This window comes from Mixophyes fleayi, chromosome 3 (assembly GCF_038048845.1).
Source record: "Mixophyes fleayi isolate aMixFle1 chromosome 3, aMixFle1.hap1, whole genome shotgun sequence".
NCBI lineage: Eukaryota > Metazoa > Chordata > Amphibia > Anura > Limnodynastidae > Mixophyes > Mixophyes fleayi.
This window is the reverse complement of record NC_134404.1, coordinates 244,890,330-244,911,411: the sequence shown is the minus strand read 5'-3', so window position 1 is coordinate 244,911,411 and position 21,082 is coordinate 244,890,330.

The window sequence follows — 21,082 nt, the reverse complement described above, 5'->3', positions numbered from 1 at the left end:
GTCAGTCAGAATAGCAGAACACCAACGTAACATTCTGAATGAAATTAAAACACATAGTGTTCCAGAACATTTTTCAGCTTGCCATGAACTTCAGCTTTAAACTTTGTGGGTATTTTCAAAGCTAAAAAGCCATGGAGGGGAGGAGACTATGTCAGATTGATCTCCCAACAGTAATTGAAATTAGGCCCAAACTCATCAAATTATTATTTAGGTATGTTTTGATTGTTTGATAATACACAGACAGTTATCCATTTAGCAAAAGCCTAAACTATGAAACTTTCAACTATGAAGCCTCACAATACCATTAATACATTATGTACAATATCACCCAGACATTAAACAGTCAAAGGACTAATGTGTGCTAGGGCAGACACTCTTGGATGATATTGGGACCCTAACGAAAATTTTACATGGGGCCTTAATCTTAAAGGCACTAAAATTTAAACATTTATAAAATAAGTTTCCTCACCCAAACCATGTCAAAATGCAAGAGGTGCAAATGAGTAATCGGTTTGGCATATAAATTACATACTGACTGTAAAACAGTCAGTATGTAATTTAGCACATGTAGCACACAAATAGAAACTTTTCTTTTCATTGTACAAATAAGGTATCAAGTATTTGTGTGCCTCATGAAAAACTAGTTAGTATGTAACTTATGTAAGAGTAATGTGATGTGTAACACTTTGAAAGTACTGGTGATTTGCTTACAATTGCTATCAGGTTGAAACAGGCATAGTTGTTACTATGCCACAAAGTATCCCTAAAGATTATTTACACACACACACACACACACACACACACACACACACACACACACTCTGACAGATCTGACTTGACGATAATACCATTCTGAATGTGGCTTAATTTCAGAGGCCATTAGCAATGTAAATTGTATTGACAAGCACTGACACAATCCAATCTCAAATGTGTACACTAACTATTTGGAGCACACATTGTGAAGGGGACAAAACATGTCCAGTGTGTGCTGGCTAACAATGTGTGTATTCAGACACATTTTAGTGGCGCAAAAAGGAGTATCTATGTGGGCCGTGAATGGAACATTGCGTGACTGGACCAATGAACAATATAGGTGATGTATTACATATCACAAATAGCTTACAATGTAAATACACACTGAAAAGGGTGGATAGTGGTTTATCTGCTCTCCCAAAGTTGGTTCACAGGTAATATGGATGCAACCTTCAAAAAATGCTCCACTAGCGTCTGAAATAATCGCTTTTACCTTGTTTTTTTGTGTGGGTTTTGTGGTTGCCATTTTGGTGTGGGCCCACTTGTAAACAAAGTGGCAATTGGTTCAGCAGTCTATTTTGGCCCTGTTGTTTGCAAAAGGTCCAAAGCTTGGTAGTGTTTGAGGCAACTCTTCTAACATTTGAGGGACATTTTTGGACTGAGTCTATTTCAAAATTAAGAGGTTTGTGTACACATAGCATGTTGACCTTCAAGCTCAAAAAAAATTACAAATTGCCTAGTAAATAAGCAACCACACATTCAAACCTCCTAACTAACCATAATGGCTATTAGTTTAAATCCACTCCAGACAGTGGGTTTGTAGGCTACAGTGTGTCTGTGGCAAAGGACAAAAGAACCACACATTGATTCAATATATTGTACAAGTAGACATGTTCCATAATGGTAACAAAAGCACTATGTATGGATTGTTGTGTATGCAAAGAGGAAGCACTGCAGTATAGTAATCAACAAATATTTCCTAGGGACAGATTGGTGACACTATTGCTGGCAAAAATATATTTATTACATAGATGATTCCAAACTTGCAACCAAAAACATAGCAAAGAAGTCAGTGGTCTGTGTGTCAAAGTTCCTTGGATAAAGAGCTGACAATCTGGCCAAAGTGAAGAAATACATAAGCTGGCTTGGAGCATTGGAGAAATACTTCAACATGTAGGGAAACACGAAATGCACAACTCCAAAATCCAGACCAACGTGCCCTGTTGAATATGAAACAAACATTTAATAAGCCAATATTAGCTCACAACTAACTTGTATTGATGTACCTAGTTTATGCCTTGGTGCACTAGAAGTTGGCCACTGTATTGTAATGTTCAAAGGTCTGGTAAGGTTCGACACAGTATTCTCTAATACTGGCTTGTGTGTTTGAGCTATATCTTGGTTTCAGACTGTTCTATTTGACAGGAAAGTAACCTTAAACCCATAAGTAACATACATAGCACCTGACTTAGCAGACCCACACATTTAATGCTTACAAGCATCATTATTGTATGCAGCGCACACACTTGACAGTTACGTTTTAATGCAGAAAACACTATAGATACTTACATTTGTCAACAGCCTTCACCATGGCCACATCCACCAACTCCAATGGAAAGTGCTATGGCACTGAGACCAGCATGATGGATGAAACAGCCTGTATATAAAAACAAAAAAGTGTATCAAATATGCACTTCTTAACACTGTATGTGTAGCACAATAACATATAAACATCACATGCCTAACTGACCAGTGTTAGGCTACAATTTGATTAAAAATATTTGACATTAACACTTTACATACAAGACCATTCTGCCCTTTAGTTAAATAGCTAATACAAGCAGCAAATGTGCAATGTTTGTATTGTTTAAACTGTATTCTACATTTCAACACAAGTATGTTGATGTAGGCACATTAGGCAGTAGTTGAAATCAAACACATTAAGGTGCATTTCACAAAAGACACTGAGGTCAAACTTTAGGCATTTAACGAGACATCCAACACAAAATTTAAAACTAACTTACAGGTTGTCATTGATTTAACTGTTAGGACACATGTTACACATTTCACTAGCATGCCAGCCCATGTATATTTCTATCCACATTTGGACTGTCCATACATTAGTGATTCATATTTGGAGTAATCTTGGTAATTATTACAGCAGAGAGCATTGTTGTTTAAAAGGAAACAGTACCAAAAACTCATTTACCTCAAAAAAATATCTCCACCACATACTGCCTGAAGTTGGAGCCATGCACTGCTTCACGAGGAGGGTCCTCACGATTTTCCTCCTCCTCTATCTCCTCCTCCTCGTCCACCCCAGCAACCTCGTCCAGGACCCCTGGGGCCCACTCCGGCTTTCTATATTATGGAACACCACACACAGAGCATACATGAGTGCACCACCAGACCGGTCAAGGCATCGAAATCGCGCCTTTAGGACTTCAAACGCCCTGTCTATGACCGATCTGGTGGCCCTATGAGCCGAGTTATGTGCCTCCTCCTTCTCTGTGTGTGGGTTCAAGATGGGAGTGAGGAGCCAAGGGCAGGAGGGATACACATTGTCTCCTATGTAGGATGAGAGGAAAGACATAAAAACAAACATTAATACACTTTAACAGTAACAACAAACCTGCATCAATAGGCAAACATACTCAAATATGGCTCATAGCTTAACTCTAAATAGTAAGGTTAATGAGTCATACGACTGTGTAATTGCCATCCTTTAAAAACTAACAATGTCTTAGATTTGCCTCAAACCAAAGTGCACTCCAGATTTTATTAATACAATATACACCAAACTAATACTTACACACCTGCCGGTGTACACTTTTCACAGGGCACATGACCTTAACTGTTAGGTCTGTTTGAGTAATAGGCCTACATTATCAATAATTCTCCTAAATGTGGTTACATTTCTTTAACTACTGTATAGTTGATCCAACTATAAATACAAGGCACATGCACTATATAACAAATTGTGTAACAGTAACATCTCATTTCCAATATTATATTTACGAAAAATATTTTTGAAATACATTATTAATAACAAATTCAACTTGACAGATCCTATTGATTATAATAATTACCAAGAAGCCATGCAATTCCATGTGGCCTGATACCCCTTGCCTCTGTTGCAATCTAGGCCACAACTCTGAATTACGAAATGCACAGGTACTCATGGGTACTCCCCCCCATTTCGCAACCAGGTTACGTATCTGGAGAGACGGGTCACATACGGCCTGGACATTGATTGAGGGGAAATGCTTGCGGTTCTTCAAAAACGAAGCATTTCCACTCACCAGGACCAGAGCCACATGCGTCCCATCTACTGCCCCTATGACGTGCGTAAAGCCAGCTATGGTGGCAAACTGCTGCTTAATCCGCACAAGAGACTCTTCATCGAGTGGCGGAGCCGCAACAGGAATGCCCTTAGCACAACCTTCAGCACGCGGCTGTAGGTGGCCTGGGACATACCTTCCGCGACCCCCATTGTCGTCTGGAACGAGCAAGAGGCACAGAAGTGCAGTACCGCCACAAGTTTGGTCAAAGGCGGTACTGCTGTCGGGATGTTGCGTATTGGCTAAAGGTCATGCTGCACAATGCGCAGGATGTCCAAGATCACATGTGGAGAAAGCCGATAGCGATGGACAACCTCTGCAACTGACATCCCAAAGAGGCTGACACGTGGCCTGAAGACACGCTCCCTCGGACGGCGATGTCGTCGTAGTTGCTGGTTTGGACATGGCGGAGGAGCAGGCCCCCCTTGAAACAGATTGTGGTCCAACTCCAGGAGCCCCTGTATGTGTTGCAAAAGCCAGAGTTAACAAACCAAAAAGTAGCTGACACATTTCCACCTTGCTTTTTCCAACTTTGCCACAAATGATGCAACCAATACTTACAATATAGTGGAAATTCATCTTTCTGCTTTTTGAGACAGAGTACAGTCCATAATTATGGATTTTTACATAAGGATTTTATTTTTTATTTTTTTTAAATAATTGGTATTTTTTTTTATAAAAACAGCCCTATTGAATGAGCAAACATCACCTCACCATATAGAAAGACCACCAAAGTGCATGCAAACGAGATACTTACTAGAGGCCAATCACCTTGTGCAAATCACATTAGTTACATACAAATTGATAAGGTGTAATCAGTTATGGATTGTGCACCACAAAATACAGAGTGTAAAGCAAATAGTGTAGAATAGATTTATGTGAAATTAAAATAAAACTATACACCATTGAAAACACACTAAAACACTACTAAACAAACAACATGCCCCTTATTAGTGCCAAACCCAATACATTTTTATATGTTAATAAATGGTGCCACTATACTTACCACAGACACAGACGCAAACTTTGTAAGAAGTCACAGCAAAATCTCAGCAAAAACACAGCTGAGATCCAAAATCTGTGGAGGAGGGTCAGCAGGTAACAAATCAAGGCAGGAAGAGGGATAAAAATTAGTTTATTCACTACATTATAGAGGTCTGTATGCAGTCCCTCATCAAAGTATACTCAGTGCAGGAAACATTCTAACTCCAAAGGTAAACAAACACTTTACATCTAATTTCCAAAAGTAATCCTCTGACACAGTTTGTTAACACTTGTTCGCAAGGGAAGTTGCATAAAACATATAGTATGACTGGCCTTTCTAGTTCTCAAACACATAGCAATGCTTTGATAAGTAATTAAACATACTGAAGGTTGACACAGGTACAGCAGTAAACGTCTGGAAACAGCATTTGTACATGTGCAGTCTACTCATCCAGACCGCTGAAACTCCCAACAGCACTGAAGCTCCACTAAGGCGTTTTTAACTACCACAGTGGTTAGAGCATTATCTGCCGGTGAGTACGCTGGACATCATTACGAACACAAAGGTACGTTCAGAGTGGGTGAGTGTGTTTGGTTAGAAAAGTTACATTTGAAATACAGGTGTGATTTTCATTTTGATACGTTACACAGTGCATATCCCAAGGAGTGCCACCTCTAATCGTTTCTCGTGAACTGATTGCCATTAGCCTAAATTTGCCCCTACTGTTAAGGTAATTTCCAGAATAAATAAATATTGTCCAGTCCAATTGAAGATTTTGCAATAAAAAGAGATTTTACTTCATTTTTAGATCTTACATAGTTACCAGCCTGCAGACCAGGATTCTTAGCAGAGTGTCTGCACTCAATTGAATGCAGGTCAATTTAAAAACTTTTACAAGTGGGTGTGTTTACAAAATGATGTCATCACAGAGGTCAATGGCATACAATGAATCCCGGATCTATTTTCTCAGAAGAGATATTTGCACAATATATAGTTCCTAGCCTTTTCACAGTATTATACCAGCAATTCCTCAATATAATAATATGTATAATAACAATAATATATAATAATATTGCAAATCAGGTTGCTGACACTAAATGTTATTATTATTATATATACAACTTCAACAGTCCACTCTCTTGTAGTACCCAATACTACAATAATTTTACAAAGTGTATTAATAATAATAATAAAAATTCTTCCTTTGATTTGACCATGTAGTGCTTAACTCAATTTGTCCTACCCTAAGTATGACCCTTCCTCTGTACCAGATGTTTCTACTAGTGTGTATATTGACCATTGATTATTCTATCAATTTCCATTTTTGTTCATCTGTTCAACCAGTGAGATATGCTCAATATATCATCCCAAATCTAATCTCTAAACTAATGAATTTCTTTTAAATTTGTGGATTGAACAAAGAAATGAACTGGAATTCACTTTTTACCTTTTTTAAAACCTTAACAGCATATTCAGAATCACTCTCAAAACCCCCCGTTCTGTAGTTGAAAATAGATGATGCTGGAACATATAGAAATCAATGAGGAGAAAAACACGTGGTGGCCATGTACGGCTCATTCTTCTTCACTGATTCGTGCACCAATCAATCTTTCATTTCCTGGAACACATTCTCAAGCTGTGGAAGTATTTCTCCCTCTTCTGCTTGGTCTTTTGATGGCTTGGTGTTCCTATTACAAATGGTAGAGTGGATCCAAGTGTCTCTTTCACAACCTTCAGTAATGTGGTAGCGGTCTTCAACACCTGGTAATATCCTTCCCATTGCTTTATTATACAACCAGAACACAGTAAATTTCTACTTGTAACAGTCAGTGTTTCACAAGTCTGGGGAGAGGATCTTCAAACTCCCTTTTTTTTTTTCAGTTGTTTGACTTATGGTAATCAAATATTTGACAGTCACTTCATTGTTACAGTTCAAAATGTCATGACATGTGGCTGTTTCCCCAAACAAAAATAGTTTTTTTTTAAATAAGGAAAGTTAGATAGAGGTCTGAAAGTGATTATGATGCTGTGCGAAACCAAAAGATAACCCTCTGGCCACACTAAGCTTGGCTCAGTCATTACTTTGCTCAATTCTAACGGCAGTACCTAATATATATATTCAATAATTGATCACAATTCCCTCGTCCTTCATTAAACTAAGGTGCATGCTATCTTTATTAAAACATTGAAATCAATACATTTTTCTTAAGGTAATAAAACAATAAACTAACTTTAACCCTTCTAAACAATCTTACTTCTATCCCTCACCTAAGCTACACTGTTCACAATATATATATATATATATATATATATATATATATATATATATATATATATATCCAGTTCTATGTTATGTAATGACCAGTATAAATCCGGATGCAATCACATAATGTAAAGACATAATGATATACTTCTGAACTAAATTGTAATAAGACATCCTATATATGACAACCTACTTAACATTTTCTAAATCTATTATACAGCAAAACATTTCCCTGATCAGGTCTACATAATTAATCCTTTACTTCATATATATACCACTAGACTATAAAAATCTACTGTACTATACACATACATTTTCACAAATCCCACACCCTACATAAATGACGAGAAATTCTAAAAGACAGTAATCTGTGCGTGCAATATCACAAGTGACAAAGGTGCAATCAGATATCTACTCAATAATTTCTAATGCAAATATGGATTGTCCAGAATGTGTCCGTGTGCATTTTGTTGACTATTGTTGACTCAAAGATATACACATAATACAATTTTGAAATTAGTTGTGGTAATACAGATTTTTACAATTCACGGTAATCTTTGACTATAGGAGAAGAGACAAAATGTCTTCCAACTCATTCCACTATGCAGAGATCAAACAAAAACGTCTGCCTTATTTTACTTCTGACACCAGGCTAACCTCTGGATAGTGAAACACAGATTTGAACAACCCCTAATTAAGCTATATCTTATCCCTGTCAAAAACGTCTAAGAGAATATTTTCTTTTATTGTTGTGACATCATGATGTCAATCTTTGGCAAGGTAAGATGGAGTCTTGTCATTCGTCCAAAAATCGCAGATTTTAGCATCTTCTTATCACAACTTTTCAAACCCCCCCCCCCTCTTTTTCTCCTAATATCTATTGGGGAGGAGAAAAACAAACAACCAAGCAAGGATTTCTGCTGCTGACCTGTGAAAACAAATTTATATATAATAGAGAGAAAATATGAGAATTCATAATACACGTTATTCCATTACACATTACACTAATATCATTCTCCAAGGACATGCCTACTATATTTAGAACATTTGATATTGACCCTTCCCCTACAATCTGTTTTATAAACAGTTTAACATTAAGAATTTTCCAATAACTCATAAATAATCCTTATGCACTAAACGCTGGCGCAACTATATTTTGTTTTAAATTTCATCATGTTGCCATATTTCTAAACATTCATTTTTCTCTAAGTTACAACTCACATGAGTTGATTCTACATATTAGCATTTACATTTTTTTTTTTAATATTCACTATTGTAATTACTGTTATCACCACTTTACTTGTAGCCATGCTTTGTTTACTTAACCCAGATGTTCCAACTTCCTGATGGTCAACCATAGTTTTGGGGCTGAGCCGTGCACTGCTCCTCCCCTCTGCTCTGGTCGGCCACTTTGGCTGTGGAACACAAAGGTATTGGCAGATGCATACTGCCAAAATTCTAAACACGCAATTATGTTTAAGTCACAATTTTATATATTTTTTTTGTGAACTTAAAATACAAATATGATCTATATAAGTTTTTTTTATTATTTTGTTTAAACTTTCCAGCTTGCGTTCACTTCATTTTGCTGCGCTACCTTTTGCTTTGCACACTATCCTGCTACATACCCCTTTGAAGTTGCCACAGATTTAAACAGTCATCATTTTCAATTCTCACTTTTGTTGATTTAATCAACCGTACCTTATCTCTAACATTATTTAGTACCTCTGAATTAAAACTTTCTAATGTTGGGAAAGGCCTAACACACTCCTTGGTCATCTTGACCCACGTGTACCGTTGCTTATTCACCATATTTCTTACACATAAGAAACCTCGCTGAACCTATAGGCCCTTCCTTAGGCAGTACCTCGGCCATCTCTAGCGTCTGCTTAGCACCCCTGTTGAACAATACCTTCTATTCGGAATACAGACGCACCGCAATGCTCTGTTCTTTCCGGCAAACAATACTCTTTTATGTGGAACACAGATACACTGCAATGCTCTGTTCCTTCCACCAAATAATACCTTTGTTGTTTGGGAAACACAGATATACTGATTTCAACAATTGCTACAATCACCGCTAGAGATCTCTTACTGGCCATGGACATATTTGCTCAAGCCGCGTCCACTCGCTTCCTCTTGTACTAAACAAGGACCCCTAACACAGACAATATCACTGTGGGACCCAAGGGCTATCAGCTCCTCGATGCCCTGGCTAAACAACAAAAATCTGTTGAGTTTATTATAACTGGGAGAACAAAGTCGATACAATCAACCAGCCTTTTGTTATGAACTTACCTTGTCCCCGCTCCGCAGCGCTGTCAGTGTTGTCTGGCAGCTGTGTCTCTGCTGTTCGGCGCTTCTCCCGATGGCGCTCCCGCACTTCCGGTTTCTCCCTGCATTGTGTCATGTGACTCCTGGGCGGGGAATTCAAATCTCTATATCTACTCTGCTCTGACACGCTGCTTGTGTCAGAGCAATGTGTTTCCTGTTCCTGGCTACAGTTCCTGTGTTCTTGACCCCTGTGAACCTGCTCCCTGTGTACTACCTGATACCTCCTGTGTACCGACCCGGCTGTGTTACCAACTATTCTCTGGATCTCCCTCTGGCACCGTATACCTGATACCTCCTGTGTACCGACCCGGCTGTGTTACCAACTATTCTCTGGATCTCCCTCTGGCACCGTATACCTGATACCTCCTGTGTACCGACCCGGCTGTGTTACCAACTATTCTCTGGATCTCCCTCTGGCACCGTATACCTGATATCACCTGTGTACCGACCCGGCCGTGTCTCTGGACCCATATCCTGCTATGCACCCATTGGCTCCGTGCATCTACCGGTTACTGCTCCAGACCTACAACACCTGGAATTAACGGTTAGTGCCTGTACTTGCACCGCTTTGTCATATTGCCTGTGTCACGGGCACTAGGAGTCTTTGCCCAGGATATCACCAGATGATGGACTTACCAGAGTAATAAAGTTAGTACTATGGTTCTCTGGTAGCAGGGTGACAACGGAACAGGATACACAGCAGATGGTGAGAGAATGCTCCAGGAAAGTCTATGACTAGCAGCAACTGGTAATGAGTAGATGAATGTACACGAGGAACCAAATGGACAAGGAAATGTGAGGAAAGTCAGTGGTCTGCGTATAGCAAGTTGTACCACTGCTATAGTGAGGAGGAATGTCCAGGAGTAGCGAGGAGGTAGTAAGAGTCAGCGGTCTGCGTATAGCAAGTTGTACTGCTGTCTATAGTGAAGGAATGGAATCCAGGTGAAAGTAGGTAACGGGGAAGTCAGTGGTCTGCGTATAGCAAGTTGTACCACTGCTTATGTGAGAGGATACTTGAAACTGGTGTCACAGGGAACAGGAGTCAGTGGTCTGCGTCAGCAAGTTGTACCACTGCTATATATATGTGAGGAGGGCACGAGGAGATGAATGTAAAGCAGAGTATACACGGGGCACACAGAACTTGATCCCACGATGAAATCCACAATACAACGATAACTGACAAGCACTGCTTGAAGTATACAAAGTCACAATAACTATCCAAGCAATAGGAAACAAAGTCAATGGTAACAATAGCTTCAGTGGATAGGAGGATCCGGAGGAGAACACAACTCAGTCCAGATGGATAAGCAATACAAAAGCAAAGTCAATGGAAAGTATGCATACCGCGGTTCAGGAGAGCAGGCTGTCAGAGAGACGTGCAGGGATACCTGAACGGCTGAAGGCCGGCAGGAGGAGAGACCACTGGAGGGTGGAAGCGGTAATCAGGTTGGTGCAGTGCACGGCAGGTAATCCAGAATCAATGAAGCAATACTCAGGAAGCAGTAGTAAGTGGAACTGGAAACATGAAGAACACGGGAGAGTTGAGGCTGTCTGGTATCCAGTAGTAGTGGAAGAGGCAGCGGAGAGAAGGCACGCTGAAGACGGGAGAGTAGAGGCGGTCTGGAACCCTGTAGTAGTAACGGAGGCAGCGGAGAGCTGACACGATAAACCCAGGAGAGCTAAGACGATCAGGAACTCTGTAGTAGTAACGGAGGCAGCGGATAGGAATCAGCTGAGTGCAGGCACGATGAACACAGGAGAGTTGAAACGAACAGGAGTCCGGTAGTAATAGCAGATAGGATTCAGCTGAGTGCAGGCACGAGGAACACAGGAGAGTTGAAGTGGTCTGGAAACCACAATAACAGTAAACAGGAATCAGCAGGAGCTGAATACACGAGGAACACAGGAACACCTTCAGAGGCTCATGGGGAATGAGACTCCAAGATCATGCAACCAGGTAATGATCACAGGTGGTTTAAAGAGGGAGGGTTGCCTGATCATCCAATCAATTGAAAGCAACAGGTACTGAAGGTTTGATAAGGGCTGCACATGCGCAGACCCTCAGGATGGCGGACGGCCACGGTTCCTGAACACACGGGAAATGGCACTCACAGTCCGGTGAGTGACAGTACCCCGTCTTTTAAAGGTGGGCACAGAACACCTGGAACCGGGTTTGTCCGGAAACTTGGAATAAAACTTCTTAAGAAGAGCTGGAGCGTTAAGATCTTCTCCTTTGATCCATGACCGCTCCTCAGGACCAAAGCCCTTCCAATGAACGAGGAAACAAAGAACTCCTTGCGAAATTTTTGCATCCAATATGTGAGTAATCTCAAAGTCCTCCTCTTGATGAATTTGAACTGGCCGAGGTGCTGAAGGAGGGACCGGGAAACGGTTGATGACAAGAGGTTTGAGCAAAGACACATGGAAGGCATTGGAAATACGAAGGTTCTTAGGTAGTAGAAGTTTGAAACAAACTGGATTTATCACTTGAATGATCCTATACGGACCAATAAAACGAGGAGCGAACTTCATAGATGGGACCTTCAAATGAATATTTTTGGTTGATAACCAAACACGATCTCCGATTTTCAGTGGTGGAATAGCCCGTCTCTTTTTATCTGCAAAAGACTTATATCTGGCAGATGTCTTCTTTAAACAGGTTTTGACCTGAGACCAAATATTTTTGAAGGTCTGACAAACAGTCTCTACAGCAGGAACTTGGGTGGGAGGGAGGGCAGGAAATTCCGGAAAAGACGGATGGTGACCGTAAACCACAAAGAATGGAGTTTTAGAAGATGACTCATGATACATGTTGTTATGAGCGAATTCAGCCCATGGAAGCAAATCTACCCAGTTGTCTTGGTTGGCTGAAGAGAACATCCTTATAAAAGTCTTAAGATCTTGATTGACCCTTTCGGTTTGTCCGTTTGATTGAGGATGGTAGGAGGATGAGAGTGATAATCGGATACCCAAGGTCTTACAGAGGGCCCGCCAGAATCTGGAAACGAATTGTACTCCTCTATCTGAAACAATCTCGGAAGGACATCCATGAATACGGAAGATTTCTTTGATGAAATAATCAGCCAGAGTAGATGAAGAAGGTAAACCGGTCAAAGGAACGAAATGTGCCATCTTCGAAAATCTGTCCACCACTACCCAAATAGTATTACAGTTTTTACTAGGAGGAAGATCAGTAACAAAGTCCATACTAATATGGGTCCACGGCTTGGAAGGAATGGGTAGTGGTTGAAGCAAACCCGCTGGAGTTCTGCGGGGAGTCTTAAACTGGGAACAGAAATCACACGCAGCCACAAAATCTTTGACATCTTTCCTCATAGAAGGCCACCAGTAACTTCGAGAAAGAATTTCAAAGGTCTTGCGTTCACCAGCATGTCCAGAAAAACGAGAAGAGTGAAACCACAAAAGGATTTTCTTCCTAAGAGCAGGAGGCACGAGGGTTCTCCCAAATGGTAGCACCTTAGTGGAAGAAGCAGCCAGAGAAACACATTTGGGCTGTAATATAGAGTGGTTGGGACCATCTTCAACGTCTGAGGACGTCACAAAAGCTCGAGATAAGGCGTCTGCTTATTTATTTTTTGCAGCTGGTTTGAAGGTTAGTTCAAAACGAGAAAAGAAAAGAGACCATCTTGCTTGACGAGGATTCAAACATTGAGCAGACTGTAAATATGACAAATTTTTATGATCAGTAAAAATTGTCACAGGATGACGAGCTCCCTCCAACAAATATCTCCATTCCTCTAATGCTACTTTTATAGCCAGCAACTCCTTGTCCCCGATGGTATAATTCTTCTCCGCAGGCAGAAGACCCCGAGAGTAAAAGGCACAAGGATGGAATTTTTGTTGCTCCGATCTTCGGGAGAGAATGGCTCCTAAACCAACATTAGAGGCATCTACCTCTAGGGAGAAGGGAAGCGTCACATCAGGCTGTCGAAGAACAGGAACAGAGGAGAAGGACTCTTTGAGAAACTGGAAGGGTTGAAGAGCCTCAGAGGAGCATTGTTTAGTATTGGCCCCTTTACGAGTTAGGGCCACAATAGGAGATGCAATCGAGGAAAAATCTTGAATGAAGCATCTATAGTAATTGGCAAAACCTAAAAAACGCTGAATTGCATGAAGAGTAGTTGGCTGAGGCCAATGTAACACAGCATTCACCTTTTCTGGATCCATCTGAAGACCAACTCCAGAGACAATATATCCCAGAAATGGAATCTGGGGCAACTCGAATGAACATTTTTCTAACTTGCAGAATAATGAATTTTTCCGGAGTCTGGAAAGGACCTCTGCCACATGTTGATGATGAGAAAGCAGGTCCTGCGAAAAGATCAATATGTCGTCCAGATAGACGACGACACAAACATATAACAAGTCCCGGAAGATCTCATTAATGAAACCCTGGAAAACAGCGGGGGCATTACATAACCCGAAGGGCATTACTAAATATTCATAATGCCCGTCTCTGGTGTTGAAAGCTGTCTTCCGTTCGTCACCGGACCTGATTCGAATTAAATAGTAGGCACCACGAAGATCCAACTTGGTAAAGATCCGTGCTCCCTTGATACGATCAAATAACTCAGTAATTAATGGGATGGGATACCGATTTTTGATAGTTATGGCGTTAAGTCCACGGAAATCTATGCAGGGGCGTAATGACCCATCCTTCTTTTTTACGAAGAAAAAAAAAACCCTGCTCCAGCGGGAGAGGTAGAAGGTCGAATAAATCCTCGCTGGAGATTCTCTTGGATGTATTCAGATGTAGCTTAAGTTTCAGGTAACGAAAGTGGATACACACGTCCCCTGGGAGGAGTCTTGCCAGGTTGAAGATCAATCGGACAGTCCCACGAACGATGAGGAGGAAGACGTTCAGACTGAGTTTTATCAAATACATCGGCAAAAGAAGCATACTCAGGAGGAAGTCCCGGTGAACAAGGTGAAATGGAGGATTGCTGTATTTTGAGAGGAACGACTTGAGAGAGGCAATGATGATGACATTCAGGCCCCCAAGACGTAACTTGAGGAGTGTGCCAGTCAATCTGAGGAGAGTGACGTTGAAGCCATGGAAGGCCTAATACAATAGGACTGGTAGTAACAGGAAGAATTAAAAATGAAATTTCTTCCTGGTGTAATACACCAATTTGAAGGGATACTGGAGATGAGACCATTAATAATGCGTGATCCATCGATAGCAGTCACAGTAATAGGTATTTTCAAAGTAATCACTGGTAGGGACCATTGATTCACGAGGGATTTAGAAATAAAATTTCCTGCAGCTCCAGAGTCAATAAGTGCTTGGGACTTAAAGGATTTGGTAGCAAAGGAAACTGTAACATCAAAAGCAGAAACTTTTAATTTCGTAGTACATGGAGAGGACTCCAGGAACCCTAATTTCACCTCTCCAGAACTGGTTAGGGCCTGGCATTTCCCGATTTTTTTAGGGCATGAATTGAGCATATGAGTAGAATCAGCACAATAGATACAAAGTCTATTTTTTACTCTTCGGTCCCTCTCCTCTGAAGTTAATTTGGAGCGACCTATCTCCATGGGTATTACCGGAGATGAAACTGGGTGAACTTGAGGAGTTGAGCGAAGAGGTGCTTTAAATGAAGTTGTTTTTTCAGACTCTCTTTCACGAAATCTCATGTCTACACGGTTGCAAAGAGAAATCAAATCTTCTAGAGAAGTAGGTAGTTCTTGAGTAGTCAGTGCATCTTTAATTTTATCAGAAAGCCCCTGCCAGAAGGCGGCAATTAACGCTTCAGTGTTCCACTGAAGTTCAGAGGCTAATATCCGAAATTGAATGACGTACTGGCCTACTGTACGAGAACTCTGACGTAGACGGAGGATGCTGGATGCAGCGGAAATAACACGACCAGGTTCATCAAATACACTTCGAAACGTGGAAAGAAATTTGGCACTATCTTGTAATAATGGATCATTTCTTTCCCACAGAGGGGAAGCCCATGCGAGAGCTTGTCCGGAAAACAAGGAAATGAGATAGGCCACTCTGGAACGATGAGTAGAGAAATTGTGAGGTTGGAGTTTAAAATGAACTGAGCATTGATTTAGAAAACCTCTGCATGTTTTGGGGTCTCCATCATATTTTGACGGAGTAGGCAGGTGAAGCGTGGAAGCAGTAGACACCTGGGATGGCACTGGGGAAACGGAGGAAGGCACAGGAGCATCAACAGTAGCTGTGACATCCTGCACAGACACTCCCTGGGAGGCCAACGCCCAGCAAAACCGCAGTAAATGTCGCTGGCGAACATCCTGTTGTTCAATACGGGTAACCAGATGCTGCAGCATCTCTTTAGCTGTAGGTTCCACACCTGGGTCTGTCATGGCCTGATCTTACTGTCACGGGCACAAGGAGTCTTTGTCCAGGATATCACCAGATGATGGACTTACCAGAGTAATATAGTTGGTACTATGGTTCTCTGGTAGCAGGGTGACAACGGAACAGGAGACACAGCAGATGGTGAGAGAATGCTCAAGGAAAGTCTATGACTAGCAGCAACTGGTAATGAGTAGATGAATGTACACGAGGAACTAAATGGACAAGGAAACGTGAGGAAAGTCAGTGGTCTGCGTATAGCAAGTTGTACCACTTGTCACTCACCAGACTGTGAGTGCTTCTTCCCGTATGTTTAGGAACCGTAGCCGTCCACCATCCTGAGGGTCTGCGCATGTGCAGCCTTTGAAACCTTCAGTACATGTTCCTTTTAGTTAATTGGCTGATCAGGCAACACTCCCTATTTAAAGCACCTATTGTCTATAACTCGTTGCCTGATCTTGGAGTCTCATTCCCCATGAGCCTCTGAAGGTGTTCCTGTGTTTCCTCGTGTATTCAGCCCAGCTGATTCCTGTGGTTTCCAGACCACTTTAACTCCCCTGTGGTTTCCAGACCACTTCAACTCTCCTGTGGTTTCCAGACCACTTCAACTCTCCTGTGTTTCATCGAGACTGCACCAGCTGATTCCTATCCGCTGCCTCCGTGCTCTACAGTTATCCAGCTTACCTCAACTCTCTCGTGTTTCATCGTGACTGCACCTGCTGATTCCTATCCGCTACCTCCGTGTATCTGCAGTGTCCTGCTTATCGCTACCCTCCAGTACTCCTCGTGTCTGCAGCCAGCTGATCCGCTCTCCGTGCTTCTACAGTGTTCCTGCCTGTGTCAACTCGCCTGTCTGCATTGGATCAACGCTCCGCTGCTGTCTTCTCTGCCATACCACTTCTACTCTTCAGTGATCTCCAGGTGACCAGTCCTATATACTACTGCTTCCTGAGTATTGTTTCCATCGTTGCTGGTCTACCTACCTGTGCGCTGCACCTACTTGGATACCGCTTCTATTTCCCTGGGACTTCGCATCCTGCCGGCCTTCTGCCGCTCAGGTATCCCTGCACTCCTTTCTGACAGCCTGCTCTTCTGAATCACGGTATGCATACTTATCATTGACTGTGCTCGTCTATTGCATACCTTGCTGGACTGAGTTGTTCTTCTCTGGAGTTGCCTATCCTCTGAGACTATTGCCATCAATTTACTGTGTTACCTTGTAGTCTGGATAGTTCCTGTGACTTTGTATATTTGTGCAGTGCTGCTCAGTTATTAATACTTTGTGCATATCATCATGGGATCAAGTTCAGTGTGCCCGTGTATACTCTGCATTATATTTATCTCCCCGTGCTCCTCCTCACATATATATTTCAGTGGTACAACTTGCTAGAGGCAGACCACTGATTCCTGTTCCCTGTGTCACCTGTTCCCAGTATCCTTCCACATAGCAGTGGTACAACTTGCTAACGCAGACCACTAACTTCCCGGATACCTCCACCTGGATTCCGTTCCCTCACCTAGACAGCGGTACAACTTGCTAACGCAGACCTCTGACTCTCATCACCTCCTCGTTACTTCTGGACATTCCTCCTCACTATAGCAGTGGTACAACTTGCTATCCGCAGACCACTGACTACCCTCACGTTTCCTTTGTCCATTCAGTTCCTCGTGTACTATTACCTATATATTACCAGTGCTGCTAGTCATAGACTTTCCACGAGCATTCTCTACCATCTGCTGTCTCCTGTTCCGGGATCACCCCGCTACCAGAGTACCATATTACCACCTATATTGCTCTGGTAAGTCCATCACCTGGTGATCCCTGGGTAAAGACTCCTAGTGCCCGTGACAGTAAGATCAGGCCATGACAGACCCAGATTTGGAACCTACAGCTAAAGAGATGCTGCAGCATCTGGTTACCCGTGTGGAGCAACAGGATGCTCGCCAACAGCTGTTACTACAATGTTACCAGGCGCTAGCCTCCCAAGGAACATCTGGACAGAATATCACAGCTAATGTTGAAGCTCCTGTGCTTTCCTCCGTTTCCCCAGTGCCATCCCAGGTGTCTACGGCTTCCACGCTTCACCTGCCTACTCCGTCAAAGTATGATGGAGACCCCAAAACTTGTAGGGGTTTTCTCAACCAATGCTCAGTTCATTTTGAGCTCCAAACTCAAAATTTCTCTACTTATCGTTCCAGAGTGGCCTATCTTATTTCATTGTTTTCTGGACAAGATCTGGCATGGGCTTCCCCTCTGTGGGAGAGGAACGATCCAGTATTACAGGATAGTGCCAAATTTATTTCTATGTTCCGAAGTGTATTCGATGAACCAGGTCGTGTAATCTCCGCTGCATCCAGCATTCTCCGTTTATGTCAGGGTTCTCGTACAGTAGGCCAGTACGTCATTCAATTTCGGATATTAGCCTCTGAACTTCAGTGGAACACTGAAGCCTTAATTGCCGCCTTCTGGTAGGGGCTCTCCGATAAAATTAAAGATGCACTGACTACCCAAGAGCTACCTACGTCATTAGAAGATTTGATTTCCCTCTGCCATCATGTAGACATGAGGTTTCGTGAAAGGGAATCTGAAAAAACAACTTCAGTTAAAGCACCTCTTCGCTCAACCCCTCAACTTCGTCCAGCTTTATCTCCTGTGATCCCCATGGAGATAGGACGTTCCAAATTAACTTCAGAGGAGAGGAACCAAAGAGTAAAGAATAGACTTTGTATCTATTGTGTTGATTCCACACATTTGCTCAATTCATGCCCCAAGAAATCGGGAAATGCCAGGCCCTAACTAGTTCTGGAGAGGTGAAGTTAGGGTCCCTGGAGTCCTCTCCATGTTCTACGAAATTAAAAGTCTGCGCTTTTGATGTTACGATTTCTTTTGCTACCAAGTCCTTTGGGTCCCAAGCACTTATTGATTCTGGAGCAGCGGGAAATTTCATTTCTAAATCCCTAGTGAATCAATGGTCCCTACCAGTGATTACTCCGAAGACACCGATTACTGTGACTGCTATCGACGGATCACGTCTTATCAATGGTCTCATCACCCAGAGCACGTCTCCAGTAACGCTTCAGATTGGTGTTCTACACCAAGAAGAAATTTCGTTTTTTATTCTTCCTGTTACTACAAGTCCGATTGTTTTAGGCCTTCCATGGCTTCAATGTCATTCTCCCCAGATTGACTGGCGCACTCCTCAAGTTACGTCTTGGGGAGCTGAATGTCATCATCGTTGTCTCTCCCAAGTCATTCCTCTTAAAATACAGCAATCTTCCATTTCACCTTCCTCACCGGGACTTCCTCCTCAGTATGCTTCATTTGCCGATGTATTTGATAAAACTCAGTCTGAACGTCTTCCTCCTCATCGTTCATGAGATTGTCCGATCGATCTTCTACCTGGCAAGACTCCTCCTAGGGGTCGTGTGTATCCACTTTCATTACCTGAAACTCAAGCTACCTCTGAATACATCCAAGAGTATCTCCAGCGAGGATTCATTCGACCTTCCATTTCTCCCGCTGGAGCCGGGTTCTTCTTTGTAAAAAAGAAGGATGGATCACTACGCCCCTGCATAGATTTTCGTGGACTTAACGCCATTACTATTAAAAATCGGTATCCCATTCCTCTGATCACTGAGTTATTTGATCGCATTAAGGGAGCTCGGATCTTTACCAAGTTGGATCTTCGTGGTGCCTATAATTTAATTAGAATCCAGTCCGGTGACGAATGGAAGACAGCTTTCAACACCAGAGATGGGCATTATGAATATTTAGTAATGCCTTTCGGGTTATGTAATGCCCCCGCTGTTTTCCAGGGCTTCATTAATGAGATCTTTCGGGACTTGTTATATGTATGTGTCGTTGTCTACCTGGACGACATATTGATCTTTTCACAGGACCTGCCGTCTCATCACCAACATGTGGCAGAAGTTCTTTCCAGACTCCGGAGAAATTAATTATTCTGCAAACTAGAAAAATGTTCATTCGAGTTGTCCCAGATTCCATTTTTGGGTTATATTGTCTCCGGAGTTGGCCTGCAAATGGATCCAGAAAAGGTGAATGCTGTGTTACATTGGCCTCAGCAAACTACTCTTCGTGGCATTCAGCATTTTTTAGGTTTTGCCAATTACTATAGACGCTTCATTCAAGACTTCTCTTCAATTGCATCTCCTATCGTGGCCCTGACTCGTAAACGGGCCAATACTAAGCAATGGTCATCTGAGGCTCTCCAAGCCTTTCAATTTCTTAAAGAGTCCTTCTCCTCTGATACCATTCTTCGACAGCCTGATGTGACGCTTCCCTTCTTCCTAGAAGTAGATGCCTCTAATGTTGGTTTAGGAGCCATTCTCTCCCAAAGATCGGAGCAACAAAAATTCTATCCTTGTGCCTTTTACTCTCTGGGTCTCCTGCCTTCGGAGAAGAATTACACCATCGGGGACAAGGAGTTGCTGGCTATTAAAGTAGCATTAGAGGAGTGGAGATACTTGTTGGAGGGAGCTCGTCATCCTGTGACAATTTTCACGGATCATAAGAACTTGTCACATCTACAGTCTGCCCAATGCTTGAATCCTCGTCAAGCAAGATGGTCTCTTTTCTTTTCTCGTTTTGAATTAATCATAACCTTCAAACCAGCTGCAAAGAACAAGGAAGCTGACGCTCTATCCCGAGCCTTTGTGACGTCCTCTGACGTTGAAGAGGTTTCCAACCACTCTATACTAGACCCCAAATGTATTTCGCTGGCTGCTTCTTCCACTAAAGTGCTACCATTTGGGAAGACCCTCGTGCCTCCTACTCTTAGGAGAAAAATCCTTTTGTGGTTCTACTCTTCTCGTTTTTCTGGACACTCTGGTGAACGCAAGACTTTTGAGATTCTCTCTCAAAGTTACTGGTGGCCTTCTATGAGGAGAGATGTCAAAGAGTTTGTAGCCGCTTGTGAATTGTGTTCTCAGTTTAAGACCTCCCGCAGAACTCCAGCGGGTTTGCTTCAACCACTACCCATTCCGTCCAAGCCCTGGACCCATATTAGTATGGACTTTGTTACTGATCTTCCTCCTAG